The following is a 15,048-nucleotide window of genomic DNA, read 5'->3' as shown; positions in this document are numbered from 1 at the left end:
TCAATCTAGTGGGATGCAAATTCTTTTTTTCAATGTCTCTAACTTTTGCCTGGATCGCCCTTTCGGGTTTTCAATCCACCGAGACGCTCCTTTTTTGCCTAAGTCGCCCTTTGGGGTGTTCGACTTAGCGAGCTTTTGATTTTTTGTTTTAGGCGAAGTATTTCTTGACTGCATCTGGAATTCACAGGACGAGTGAACTTCTCCATCCATTGTTGTAAGTGTCGAAACATTGCCTGAAGAGGCTCTCTTGACAACATATGGACATTCATAGCTTGGGGGTTCACTTGCCCCTGGAATCGGGGGCGAAAGACGAGACCTTCTTGAACACAAGGTCACCTTCTCGGAACACACAAGGCTTGACCTTCTTGTTGAATGCTTTTTTACTCTCTGCTGATATGACTGTCCATGACACATGGCAGTTGATCTCTTCCTTTCGATCGGATTCACTTGGTCGTAGTGACTCTGAATCCATTCAGCATCAGTCAACTTGGGACTTTGAGGGTGCTTTTTTTCTTTTGTTTTCTTTTGATTTCTTTCTTTTGATTTCGATTTCTTTTGATTTCTTTTGATTTCGATTTCTTTTTTGATTTTGCACCCTCCTCTTTCTTTTTTTTCTTTTTCTCTCTTTTTTCGATGCCCCAGTTGGTTGTTCTGCCGATTCTCGAGATGCAGCTGAGTGATCTTCTTTTCTTGCTCAAGAAGTCGGGAAATCTCGTCAGGAATTCCTTTCAACATCATCTTCTTCCGCTTCGAATACAGGGAATTCAAAATTGGGAGATGACGTCTGATCACTATGTTCAATGGGTCTAAGAAACAACCTGCATAAAGATTTTGAGTATAAAAGCTTTTTGGAAATCAAACAAGACAATCGTTATGCAGATGAAAAGATTGCTTTTATTCTTGTTTTTTAGGGTTTTTTGTGATCACCAATTTCATGCAAAAAGCGAAAAGGGAAAACAAATGGAAAAACAAATGTTTAACATGAATTTATTTGAATGAAAATATCATTGCACAAAATGCTGCCAACAATGCCATCACTTCTCCTTTTGGCATGGGAGAAGGGTTTTTAAACAAAGTGATTATTACAAAGACTTATGAACAATTGTAGGAACGCCCACAGTGACCCAATTGTGATAGATCCCACCAGGGATGACAACGGTCAGTATTTCTTGCATTAGCAGCTTCTGCTTTCTGAACAACTTTTCTGAAGAAAAAGTCGGCGCCAGCCCGGGACTTGTTATCTTCAAGCTTGATTAGCATTGGGACCTAGGTCTTCCAAAATCAGAATACCTGACCTCACAAGGTCTTGAACCTTCATCTTCAGCTGGAAGCAACTGTCCACATCATGACCAGGAGCACCCGAGTGATACACACAATGCTGTTCAGGCCTATACCACCACCGAGGGTTGACGGGTATGGGCGGCGGGTCTCTGGGTGTAATCAAGTTCCGCTCTAACAGAGTAGGACATGGGGATTGGATCAAAAATGATCTTCTTCCTCTCATTACTCGTACTGGCTTGCTGGGAAGCCTGCTGCTGAGGACGATGTTGTTGATGCTGATATTGCTGAGTTGACCTTCTCTGCTGTTGTTGAGGTTGAGTTGCTGAAATAGTCACACCAACAGCCTGACGATACTGTCCTCTGTTCACACTCCTCCGTCGGTGCACAGCATTTGTTTCAATCTCTCCCCTTTTGGGTGCCCCAGAGTATGTCTTTTTAGAACCGGAAGAACTTGAAGAGCCAGGATGACGAACCGGAGCACGGGTTGCTCTGACATTAACAGTCTCTGCAGCAAGAGGCTGTTCACTGATTCTGATCCCCCTCAATTCATCACCCACGACATGATCATCGACGAGAATGGTGACAGCAACATCCTCATGAGCGGGTATATTCACTGGTGGAGCACGGTGGACTGGTGGAATCACGGCTTCCAGTCTCTGGGCTAAGGCACGCAGCTCCTCTTGCCCCTGAATAGCTCCTTGCATCATTGTCATAAACTGGACCATGTTTGCCCTCATCTCAGCCAACTCTGTCTGAACTTGGTCCATAATCCTCTGATGATTCAATCTGGTTGAGTAACGATGCGGTCGGCGGTCAGCAATCCTCTCTCAGTCAAGAACCGAAGTGAGAAGTCTCTCCAAACATGTCTGTAATGCAAGGATGCTATGTGCATGATATGCATGATATGGGTACTATGAACGATCCTGATAAAGGATATGCATATGCAAGTTAACTTTTCTTTTTCATGCATTACTATTTTTTTGGAAAATAAACATGCTATGATGCAAATGATGCAACATGACTAGTCAGGCTGTGCGTCTCAAGGCACAGGGTCAAAGCTTCGGCTTGAACTCTGATCACAAACATCTGAAATCCAAAGTCAATCTGATCAACTGGCATCTGAAACCAATCTGAGGAACCAAGTCACCATAAATCCGACTTGGGGAGTTCCGAAATAAACGAAACTGGAGATTACATCACTATCATCGCAGGAACATCCACTGAACGGATGACAGCCAGCTCCTCTGAACAGGTACTCTCAAATTCAACCCGGGGATCCGAAATAAACGGAACCCGCTGATAAACCACGGACAGAACTCCGGCGTCCCAGAAATAAATGTCCACAATTCATAGTCACCGTCAGTACCGAGAGTCACCAACTGTACCTGTCAAAATGATCATTCCCTCCCCACTCACGGGTGTCATCTAGGCCAGGGTAAGGTCGAAAAGAAACGCAGCATAAATAACCTTTCGCAGAATATCATCCTGTGCACACCCGATGTATGCACCGATAATATCCCACCAGGGTCTGAACTGCTCGTGATATCAATGTTCCGCTAAGTGGCGCCATACCACCCGCTTCCCATGAATCACTCTATTCCTAGGTTTCCTAGATTTCACTCATAGCCTGGGTATTGGGCCTTTTACCTCAGGTAACTCCCACCCCCAAACAGAGAAACACAGCCAGATGAACAGATGAATATGAATGAATGCAAACATTAATGCAAATAATAAACGCAAACAGTAAATGCAAATATATACAAAGAATGCAATAAAACAGCATAAAGCAACCAAAGCCCTAACCTAGAGAGCGCTAGGAGAGACTCGCTCAGGGAAGATGGACCAGCACAGGTCAACTTCTCTAGTTCCCCAGCAGAGTCGCCAGCTGTCGCATCGCGCGAAAAACCGGCGGGAAAAGAAAGAACAACAGAGCCGCCACCGTGCGTTATTTATCCCAAAAGAGGGAAAGGAAACGCTCAGAGTAAACCTAGGAAAGAACATGGTCTCGCGACCAAAGAGAATGGGTTCGGGAGTCGGTTATGCGAAGGGAAGGTATTAACACCCCTACGCATCCGTAGTACTCTACGGGATCCACGCACAAAAGGAAGGATAAATTGGTTGCTAAACACTGCTCAAATACTCACACACACTGGCTGAAAGAGACACAAGAAACTGACTGAAACTGACTCGGCAGGATGTCGCATCCTGGGCCTACTTAGTCTATCAGGCATAGACATCAGAGTCGAAGTAGTTCGGACTGGGGAAACGACACATGCTCGCTAGGATATCGCATCCTATGCATACGTATCTTCTCGGACGAGAGAAGAATCAGAGCATTCGTAGCTCGGCTGACACGCGCACAAACAAACACAGGCAAAGGCAAACGTGGAGCCCGACTGCCAATCACTGGACTTATGTCAGCATCCGAACCGAAACACACACAAGAAGGCAAACATGGAGCCTGAATGCCAATTGCTGGACTTACATCAGCATCCGAACCAAACACACGCACACTGGAACCCAAATGCCACTCGATGGACTTACATCAGCTTCCAAGCACACAACAACACAACAAGTTAATAGGGAGTCGGGGACTCGAGCCTATAACTGTCAAACACACTCAAACACACAGACAACAAATTGCTAAGGAGTCAGGCACTCGAGCCTAGCAACTGTCAGACAACACACACAAAAAAGAAAAAGAGCGCCCGGAGAGATCAGCTCAATCTCCTGCCTACATACTTCATCTGGTATGAAGATCAGGGCGATGTAGTTCCCCTACAGAGGGATAAAGGACTAGCCTAACCAGATAACAGAGGGAGACACAACTAGGGAGACTACGACTCGAGCCTAGATGTTATCATGCAAATCATCCCTAAGTTAAGGTTTCTAGCTAACTGGCACAGGGAGCCAACCTATCCTAAACATGACTTGCACAGGAAGCAAGCCACACACACACTTAACTTGCACAGGAAGCAAGCCAAGCAAAACCTACTTACACAGGAAGCAAGTCTAAACTAATCCTAACTTGCACAGGAAGCAAGTCAAACAATCCTAACTTGCACAGGAAGCAAGTCAAACAATCCTACAAGCACAGATAGCACACACTATACACAAGCAAGTGGCTCAAACAGGGTTAGGTTTTAGTCGAGGGGTCATATCAACCTCAACAAACAAACCTCTGGAACTGGGTGAATGTTGCTCTTAACCTTGCCATTGCGGGGCTAAGGTGAAGCAGATGAAAGGAGATGAGGGGTGTGCCTCATTGCTTCTATCCCTGGCCTGGGAGAGCATTTGACAAGAATGTGTGGGTTCAGAAAGTGGGAACCCTTCTACACATTTAAAACTGACTCAACTGTACAATTGTACAAGATCTTGGGTTTGTATCCGCAATGCATCAACACAGTGGTGTGAGCAAAGCAGATGACACACTGAATAGTGGGGGATAGATTGCATATCCCTACCTTCCACCAATTGCCTCTTCACTTAGGAGGACTTTGACTCTATGCAAGGACAAAATTAAACATCCACAAACATTGCCTCTTAAGGAGGACTTCAGACAGTTGCCTGGCCAAGTAACAGGCCAGGTCTTCCAGACTACATGAAGAAAAAGAGACATACCTCAATGCAAATTGCTTATACAAGCAAAGCAAAGCAAAAAGTTCACAAGGAACTAAGCAACTAAAAGCACCTGAAACAGTCAAGCAGATGTTAGTATGTAACTTCAAAACAAAGCAAAAGAAACAGAGATCAACAGTTAATCAGGAGCAAATGGATGTGCAAGGCACAAAGCTTAAGGCATGTGAGCCAAGCCACCTACAAAACACACAAGTTAGTCATGGTATTTAGGCAAGCTCAAACAAAAAAGAATTGGTCTCATTGGTCATTTGTTGGCCAACCTGAAAACACAAGCTCAAAAGTGAGTAACAGGACCACTAGGGCAAGCCTAGGGTCAAAAATGAATGAGAAAGCCAAAACAGCAAGGGATATCCAATCAAAGTCAAGTTTAAACATTCAAGAAACACAAACAATTGGGTTCACATGCATATCAATCACTATCATCATTTCATGAACAATTTAGGTCAAAGTATAGCAAACAGAAGCTCATAGGAGTCAACAGCAAGACTTAACTCAAAAGTCAACTCAAACATTTCAAAAATCACCAAATAAATCATAGTCAATCACAATCCACAGCATGGTAAGCATGTCAAATTTCATCTCATTTGGACAAGTGGAAGGCAGTCAATGAAAATCAGAAAGTCAAAGCAATTTTGAACATGCTCAAAGAAGTCAACCAAACATGTATCAACTTAGAAAATTCATAAATCAGAGATGGCATATGATAAATGAATGGGATCAGAACCATGGCAAAGATGAGTATGTCTAGTTATCACATATCAAATTTCATGTCCATCCAATAAAGTATGAGAATTTCACAAATGAAATGGGAACATGTGTCACACAAAGTCAACAATTGACTAGGCAGGGGATAAAATCTCAAACAATTAGGAAATGCCACAAATAATTCCAAGAAAATTCACATGTAAACTAGACATACAAGAGTAGGTTCATGCCAAAAATCAGATCAATTGGAGGTCAAGAAGCATGGTAATGAAAATCATGAAGTTGGACATCAATGGTGTGACACAAATTGTCACACCCTAATTCAAAAATTCATAACTCACAAACCACAAATGATAAATTCACAAACTCTACACCAAAATCACCATGAGTGTGTCTAGTTTAAACACAAAAAATTTGGGAGCCATTGGATACATTCTCATCATTTCACAAATGTTTTGGCAAAGTGTACAAAAATTGGTCACATGTCACAAACCCTAAGGCCATTTAAAAATCACTCATCCAAAAATTCTGGAAAAATAATGATAAAATACTAGAGGTCATGATGATCATGATGCAAAAAACCCCATGATTTTTGGATTAAAAATGGATGCGCAATGATTTTTGGAAGATTGGATATCAAAGTGAAATAAAATGAAGAAATAAAATGAATTAATAAAGCAAGAATGGCATTTTTGTAAATAACCTATCCACTAACTTAAGCGCTGCGTTTTGGCCAGTAAAATGAAATGATTTGATTGGTCAATGGACCAAGGCCCTGCATGCGTACAAATGAGGCAGAAAAAATCTGGGAAAATATTTTGAAAGCTAGGGTTTCACTGTAGCATCTTCCCCAAATCGAATTTCACAAACTTGCCCAGAAATCTCAATTGAGGACATCAACATGATCAGCAAGCAATGTCCATACATAATCCAACAATGGTTTTCACTAAAACACCATACAAGTCAAGAATCAAGCAAAATAGATAAGCATCGTCAAACTTCCAAACATCATAACTCCACAGATACTCAACCAATTTTAAAACTAAAGCCATCACTAAACTCAGCATTGAAAGATCTTTTGAAAGCATGTAATAGATTCAAGAATAATGGAACTTGAAAATTTACCAAACTGAACAGGGCAATGTTGAATGTGATGCTGGAGATGCTTTCAATGCTTGACAGGTATCCAAATAGCTTCAAAGGGTCCAAGGCAAGCTGCTTGACACCTTACTTGAACTTGAATCAAGCTGGTAATGAAGATGGCCACTGAACTGGTTTTGCTTGATTTTTGAGAATGGTGATGTTTTTGATTTTCAAACAGTGAGCAATGGAGGTTTGAGACAGCTTCAATATACCCTATGGACCATGACAAACTAATTTGCTAAGCTTGGAATGACCTGAGAGTGAAAGTAGCTTTGAAAATGCAAGTTTGACACAATGTGACAAGTTGAAAAGTGATTTTGAGTTCTTGATGTTTTCTGCAGGTTTTGAGGCTTTGGACATTTGCTATATGATATTTGAGATGTGTTTGCAATGCTCTTTTGATCAACAAATGCTTAGAACAAGAGCTATCATGTTTTGGCTATTTTGTGGCTTTTTGAATGAAATGAGTTTTTGAGAATGGGAACACCATGGTTTCTGCTGGCTTGTGGCTGCCTCTAGTGGTTCAAAGGGATGCTTGGATTGTGTTCAGGGCAAGGCAAGGCTTGGTGACTTTGGAGTTTTGACAGAAAATTTGAAAATGCAAGAAGGTGAGATTTTGAGAGTGAATGAAGTTGGTTGGTCTGCTATGTTATGTTTGATGGCTGCTAAGTGACAGAAAAAATGGTGAGGAGATATTGCGTTAAGCAAGGCAGGGTTTCATTCCTTTGAAGTTTGACAGATTTTGCAAGAGTGCCAAAGTGAGTTTCTTAGCAGATGGATGATTTTCTGTGTTATGAGGCTGCTGTTGGTTGGCAAGGCAGGGTTGGTTTCCTTTGTGAGTTTTTTGGACAGAAAGTTAAAAATGCAAAGCAAGGTATCAATGGATGAATGAAGCTCTTGGTTTTTGGCTGCAATATGTGTTACTCATCACAGAAACATGATGGAGAATATGGTATTGGGCCAAGCCTTCTTTTTGGAGTTTGACAGGTTCTCTAGAAAAGTGGCCAAAGTGATTTTCAATCAATGAAGTTCTATTGGTTTTTTGCTGTCCAATGTGGCTTGTGTCTGTTTCATGTGACAGAAAAAATGGTGAGGAAGTATTGTTATCAAGCAAGGCAAGGCTTTTGTCTTTTGAAGTTTTGGACAGATTTGGTAAAATGGCCAAGAGTGAAGCTTGAGAGAATGTCAAGTTATGTTGGTTCTCTTGCAGCTAGCAGGGTTTGTTCATGACAGAAAAGGATGAATGAATGTTGAAAAACAAATGCTAGGCTTAAGTTCTTTTGGAAGTTTGGACAGAAAGTTGGAATGGCCAAAAGTGAGAAGTTTGAGAGAATGGGAAGTTGGTTGGAGGCTGCTGCTACTTCATGACAGCAAGTGAGGTTAGGATATGCTCAAGCTAGGCCAATGCAGTTCTGTCTAGGATGAGTGAGCCATGGCTTCCTTGCTGCAGTTGGATGGTGGCTAGCAGGGTTTGAAAACACAAGGCAAGACTCAGGTTTTGTTCATTGTGAGTTTGGACGGGAAATTCTAAAAATGCCAAAGCCAAAGGTCAAATGCAGGTTTTTTTTTAGGATGAGTGAGAGAAATCAGTTCTGTTGGTTTTGTTGCTGTCATTGGTTCCTCATGACAGAAAATGTTCAAGAGTTCTGTTTTATGTTGTTTGTGGCAGGGCAATGCATTTGTCACTTTGAAGTTTTGACAGCCCTTTGGAAGATGGCCAAGATGCAGTTTTTTAGCACAAGGTTTTTCTGCTGGTTTGTTGGTTGCAACTAGTTTGGTTTTGATGAATGGATGGTAAAATAACAATGCCAGGCTCAGTTCACCTTGGAAGCTCTTGACTGGCTGCTGTTGGATGTTGTTCTTGGCAAAGGCAAGTTTTACAGATTTTTTAGAAAAAAAGCAAGTGAGATCATGTTTTAGAAAATGAATGTCGTTCTGTCAGCAATGTGAGGGCTGCTATTACTGACTTCTCATGACAGAAAATCATGGACAATTCTGCTGCCTTTGTGGTACAAGGCATGGCTCATGGATATGTGGGATATGGTGGTTGCAAATTGTACTTTTCTTCCCATTTTCAAGCAACTAGGCATGGCTATGTGATGGGTGCAAGTACTTGCACGAATTTGACTTTGTACATGCTGCAAATAACATTCCAAGCAAGTTCCAATTGGCCCCAAGTGTTAAAAATGCATAATTCAAAAAGTCAACCATTGGTCAAACTTGAATTTCACATATGCTAGGTTCAAAAATGCCATTTTGATTGGCAAGGTTTTGGTTCATGAAATTTATATTTTTGGAAAGAGGAGATGAAATGTGACTTGTAGGAAAAAACCCCACCAAAATTGGCCAAACGGTTTGAGAGATATGGCCCTTTGAAGTTCAAGATTTTCTGAAATCGATTCGATCATAACTTGCCAACCACACATGGGAATTGAGAGTTCTTGGACTTTTTGGAAATGGGAGAACAAGATCTTCAACTTTCATGTTGGGCAAAAATTCATTTGAAGCTTGTATCATGATGTAAGTTTGAAGATCAAGACTTTCCATTTATGGTAGGTTTCAGTTACAGGTCCAGTTTCCACTTTTGGAAATTTTTGATCTGGCTTCAAATTCTTCCATGATGGTGTTTGACATGATATATGAGGACTATTTGGCCATGAATGAGCTCTCACAAACCAATTCCAATCATCAAATCACTGATTAAATGGACAGTTGACCAACAGTTGACTTTTAGGGTTTCTGTCTGACTTTGCATTGACTGATGACTTCCAAACCCTAATTCCTTGAGAACTTGACTTCAAATGATGTCCCGAGTTGTATGAACTCTTGATTATTGATCATGGTGCCCAAATTCCACAAGAATGGCCACCATCCACTGCTTTGACTGACTGTTGACTTTCTTTGACTTTTGACTGTCTGTGTATGAACTGATGACCTCTGAGCCTTCAACCCTTGACATGAACACTTCAAATGGACCTCCAAGTCATGTGAACTTTTTGGACAAACCCTAGGGCCTTGGCTCTTTGAGAAACACCCTTGCTTGCTTGATTGACTGATCTCCTGATCAGTTTGACCTAATTCCTTGATTGGCTTGCACTTGAGGCAAAAGGGACAATGCAATGCTATGCAATGGACCATGATATGCTATGACCTAATATGAAAATGTATGTACAATGATAGGTGCAAATTTGAGGTGCTACAGCGATCCTGATAAAGAATATGCATATGCAAGTTAACTTTTCTTTTTCATGCATTACTATTTTTTTGGAAAATAAACATGCTATGATGCAAATGATGCAACATGACTAGTCAGGCTGTGCGTCTCAAGGCACAGGGTCAAAGCTTCGGCTTGAACTCTGATCACAAACATCTGAAATCCAAAGTCAATCTGATCAACTGGCATCTGAAACCAATCTGAGGAACCAAGTCACCATAAATCCGACTTGGGGAGTTCCGAAATAAACGAAACTGGAGATTACATCACTATCATCGCAGGAACATCCACTGAACGGATGACAGCCAGCTCCTCTGAACAGGTACTCTCAAATTCAACCCGGGGATCCGAAATAAACGGAACCCGCTGATAAACCACGGACAGAACTCCGGCGTCCCAGAAATAAATGTCCACAATTCATAGTCACCGTCAGTACCGAGAGCCACCAACTGTACCTGTCAAAATGATCATTCCCTCCCCACTCACGGGTGTCATCTAGGCCAGGGTAAGGTCGAAAAGAAACGCAGCATAAATAACCTTTCGCAGAATATCATCCTGTGCACACCCGATGTATGCACCGATAATATCCCACCAGGGTCTGAACTGCTCGTGATATCAATGTTCCGCTAAGTGGCGCCATACCACCCGCTTCCCATGAATCACTCTATTCCTAGGTTTCCTAGATTTCACTCATAGCCTGGGTATTGGGCCTTTTACCTCAGGTAACTCCCACCCCCAAACAGAGAAACACAGCCAGATGAACAGATGAATATGAATGAATGCAAACATTAATGCAAATAATAAATGCAAACAGTAAATGCAAATATATACAAAGAATGCAATAAAACAGCATAAAGCAACCAAAGCCCTAACCTAGAGAGCGCTAGGAGAGACTCGCTCAGGGAAGATGGACCAGCACAGGTCAACTTCTCTAGTTCCCCAGCAGAGTCACCAGCTGTCGCATCACGCGAAAAACCGGCGGGAAAAACAAGAACAACAGATCCGCCACCGTGCGTTATTTATCCCAAAAGAGGGAAAGGAAACGCTCAGAGTAAACCTGGGAAAAGACATGGTCTCGCGACCAAAGAGAATGGGTTCGGGAGTCGGTTATGCGAAGGGAAGGTATTAGCACCCCTACGCATCCGTAGTACTCTACGGGATCCACGCACAAAAGGAAGGAAAATGGTTGCTATAACACTGCTCACACACACACACACTGGCTGAAAGAGACACAAGAAACTGACTGAAACTGACTCGGCAGGATACCGCATCCTGGGCCTACTTAGTCTATCAGGCATAGACATCAGAGTCGAAGTAGTTCGGACTGGGGAAACGACACATGCTCGCTAGGATATCGCATCCTATGCATACGTATCTTCTCGGACGAGAGAAGAATCAGAGCATTCGTAGCTCGGCTGACACGCGCACAAACAAACACAGGCAAAGGCAAACGTGGAGCCCGACTGCCAATCACTGGACTTATGTCAGCATCCGAACCGAAACACACACAAGAAGGCAAACATGGAGCCTGAATGCCAATTGCTGGACTTACATCAGCATCCGAACCAAACACACGCACACTGGAACCCAAATGCCACTCGATGGACTTACATCAGCTTCCAAGCACACAACAACACAACAAGTTAATAGGGAGTCGGGGACTCGAGCCTATAACTGTCAAACACACTCAAACACACAGACAACAAATTGCTAAGGAGTCAGGCACTCGAGCCTAGCAACTGTCAGACAACACACACAAAAAAGAAAAAGAGCGCCCGGAGAGATCAGCTCAATCTCCTGCCTACATACTTCATCTGGTATGAAGATCAGGGCGATGTAGTTCCCCTACAGAGGGATAAAGGACTAGCCTAACCAGATAACAGAGGGAGACACAACTAGGGAGACTACGACTCGAGCCTAGATGTTATCATGCAAATCATCCCTAAGTTAAGGTTTCTAGCTAACTGGCACAGGGAGCCAACCTATCCTAAACATGACTTGCACAGGAAGCAAGCCACACACACACTTAACTTGCACAGGAAGCAAGCCAAGCAAAACCTACTTACACAGGAAGCAAGTCTAAACTAATCCTAACTTGCACAGGAAGCAAGTCAAACAATCCTAACTTGCACAGGAAGCAAGTCAAACAATCCTACAAGCACAGATAGCACACACTATACACAAGCAAGTGGCTCAAACAAGGGTTAGGTTTAATCGAGGGGTCATATCAACCTCAACAAACAAACCTCTGGAACTGGGTGAATGTTGCTCTTAACCTTGCCATTGCGGGGCTAAGGTGAAGCAGATGAAAGGAGATGAGGGGTGTGCCTCATTGCTTCTATCCCTGGCCTGGGAGAGCATTTGACAAGAATGTGTGGGTTCAGAAAGTGGGAACCCTTCTACACATTTAAAACTGACTCAACTGTACAATTGTACAAGATCTTGGGTTTGTATCCGCAATGCATCAACACAGTGGTGTGAGCAAAGCAGATGACACACTGAATAGTGGGGGATAGATTGCATATCCCTACCTTCCACCAATTGCCTCTTCACTTAGGAGGACTTTGACTCTATGCAAGGACAAAATTAAACATCCACAAACATTGCCTCTTAAGGAGGACTTCAGACAGTTGCCTGGCCAAGTAACAGGCCAGGTCTTCCAGACTACATGAAGAAAAAGAGACATACCTCAATGCAAATTGCTTATACAAGCAAAGCAAAGCAAAAAGTTCACAAGGAACTAAGCAACTAAAAGCACCTGAAACAGTCAAGCAGATGTTAGTATGTAACTTCAAAACAAAGCAAAAGAAACAGAGATCAACAGTTAATCAGGAGCAAATGGATGTGCAAGGCACAAAGCTTAAGGCATGTGAGCCAAGCCACCTACAAAACACACAAGTTAGTCATGGTATTTAGGCAAGCTCAAACAAAAAATAATTGGTCTCATTGGTCATTTGTTGGCCAACCTGAAAACACAAGCTCAAAAGTGAGTAACAGGACCACTAGGGCAAGCCTAGGGTCAAAAATGAATGAGAAAGCCAAAACAGCAAGGGATATCCAATCAAAGTCAAGTTTAAACATTCAAGAAACACAAACAATTGGGTTCACATGCATATCAATCACTATCATCATTTCATGAACAATTTAGGTCAAAGTATAGCAAACAGAAGCTCATAGGAGTCAACAGCAAGACTTAACTCAAAAGTCAACTCAAACATTTCCAAAAATCACCAAATAAATCATAGTCAATCACAATCCACAGCATGGTAAGCATGTCAAATTTCATCTCATTTGGACAAGTGGAAGGCAGTCAATGAAAATCAGAAAGTCAAAGCAATTTTGAACATGCTCAAAGAAGTCAACCAAACATGTATCAACTTAGAAAATTCATAAATCAGAGATGGCATATGATAAATGAATGGGATCAGAACCATGGAAAAGATGAGTATGTCTAGTTATCACATATCAAATTTCATGTCCATCCAATAAAGTATGAGAATTTCACAAATGAAATGGGAACATGTGTCACACAAAGTCAACAATTGACTAGGCAGGGGAGAAAATCTCAAACAATTAGGAAATGCCACAAATAATTCCAAGAAAATTCACATGTAAACTAGACATACAAGCGTAGGTTCATACCAAAAATCAGATCAATTGGAGGTCAAGAAGCATGGTAATGAAAATCATGAAGTTGGACATCAATGGTGTGACACAAATTGTCACACCCTAATTCAAAAATTCATAACTCACAAACCACAAATGATAAATTCACAAACTCTACACCAAAATCACCATGAGTGTGTCTAGTTTAAACACAAAAAATTTGGGAGCCAGTGGATACATTCTCATCATTTCACAAATGTTTTGGCAAAGTGTACAAAAATTGGTCACATGTCACAAACCCTAAGGCCATTTAAAAATCACTCATCCAAAAATTCTGGAAAAATAATGATAAAATACTAGAGGTCATGATGATCATGATGCAAAAAACCCCATGATTTTTGGATTAAAAATGGATGCACAATGATTTTTGGAAGATTGGATATCAAAGTGAAATAAAATGAAGAAATAAAATGAATTAATAAAGCAAGAATGGCATTTTTGTAAATAACCTATCCACTAACTTAAGCGCTGCGTTTTGGCCAGTAAAATGAAATGATTTGATTGGTCAATGGACCAAGGCCCTGCATGCGTACAAATGAGGCAGAAAAAATCTGGGAAAATATTTTGAAAGCTAGGGTTTCACTGTAGCATCTTCCCCAAATCGAATTTCACAAACTTGCCCAGAAATCTCAATTGAGGACATCAACATGATCAGCAAGCAATGTCCATACATAATCCAACAATGGTTTTCACTAAAACACCATACAAGTCAAGAATCGAGCAAAATAGATAAGCATCGTCAAACTTCCAAACATCATAACTCCACAGATACTCAACCAATTTTAAAACTAAAGCCATCACTAAACTCAGCATTGAAAGATCTTTTGAAAGCATGTAATAGATTCAAGAATAATGGAACTTGAAAATTTACCAAACTGAACAGGGCAATGTTGAATGTGATGCTGGAGATGCTTTCAATGCTTGACAGGTATCCAAATAGCTTCAAAGGGTCCAAGGCAAGCTGCTTGACACCTTACTTGAACTTGAATCAAGCTGGTAATGAAGATGGCCACTGAACTGGTTTTGCTTGATTTTTGAGAATGGTGATGTTTTTGATTTTCAAACAGTGAGCAATGGAGGTTTGAGACAGCTTCAATATACCCTATGGACCATGACAAACTAATTTGCTAAGCTTGGAATGACCTGAGAGTGAAAGTAGCTTTGAAAATGCAAGTTTGACACAATGTGACAAGTTGAAAAGTGATTTTGAGTTCTTGATGTTTTCTGCAGGTTTTGAGGCTTTGGACATTTGCTATATGATATTTGAGATGTGTTTGCAATGCTCTTTTGATCAACAAATGCTTAGAACAAGAGCTATCATGTTTTGGCTATTTTGTGGCTTTTTGAATGAAATGAGTTTTTGAGAATGGGAACACCATGGTTTCTGCTGGCTTGTGGCT

At 41.5% G+C, this 15,048-nt stretch overlaps 1 long non-coding RNA gene across 2 annotated transcripts in view; it reads right to left on the bottom strand.

The window, feature by feature from the left end:
• LOC127106707 (uncharacterized) overlaps positions 1–13,893 on the bottom strand; it is a 31,287-nt gene extending 17,394 nt beyond the window's left edge. The window contains exon 1 of one of the 2 annotated variants that reach the window (XR_007795464.1): positions 12,671–13,893. This is a non-coding gene — a long non-coding RNA (uncharacterized LOC127106707). Of the gene's footprint in view, positions 1–4,902; positions 5,412–12,670 lie in introns of those variants that run through there. The other variant, XR_007795463.1, reaches the window with a different exon arrangement.
• Between the last annotated feature and the right edge of the window lie 1,155 nt (positions 13,894–15,048).

The sequence above is a fragment of the Lathyrus oleraceus genome, chromosome 7, assembly GCF_024323335.1.
Source record: "Lathyrus oleraceus cultivar Zhongwan6 chromosome 7, CAAS_Psat_ZW6_1.0, whole genome shotgun sequence".
NCBI lineage: Eukaryota > Viridiplantae > Streptophyta > Magnoliopsida > Fabales > Fabaceae > Lathyrus > Lathyrus oleraceus.
Note: the sequence above shows the minus strand (reverse complement) of the source record. Positions and strands in the feature narration are given on the sequence as shown.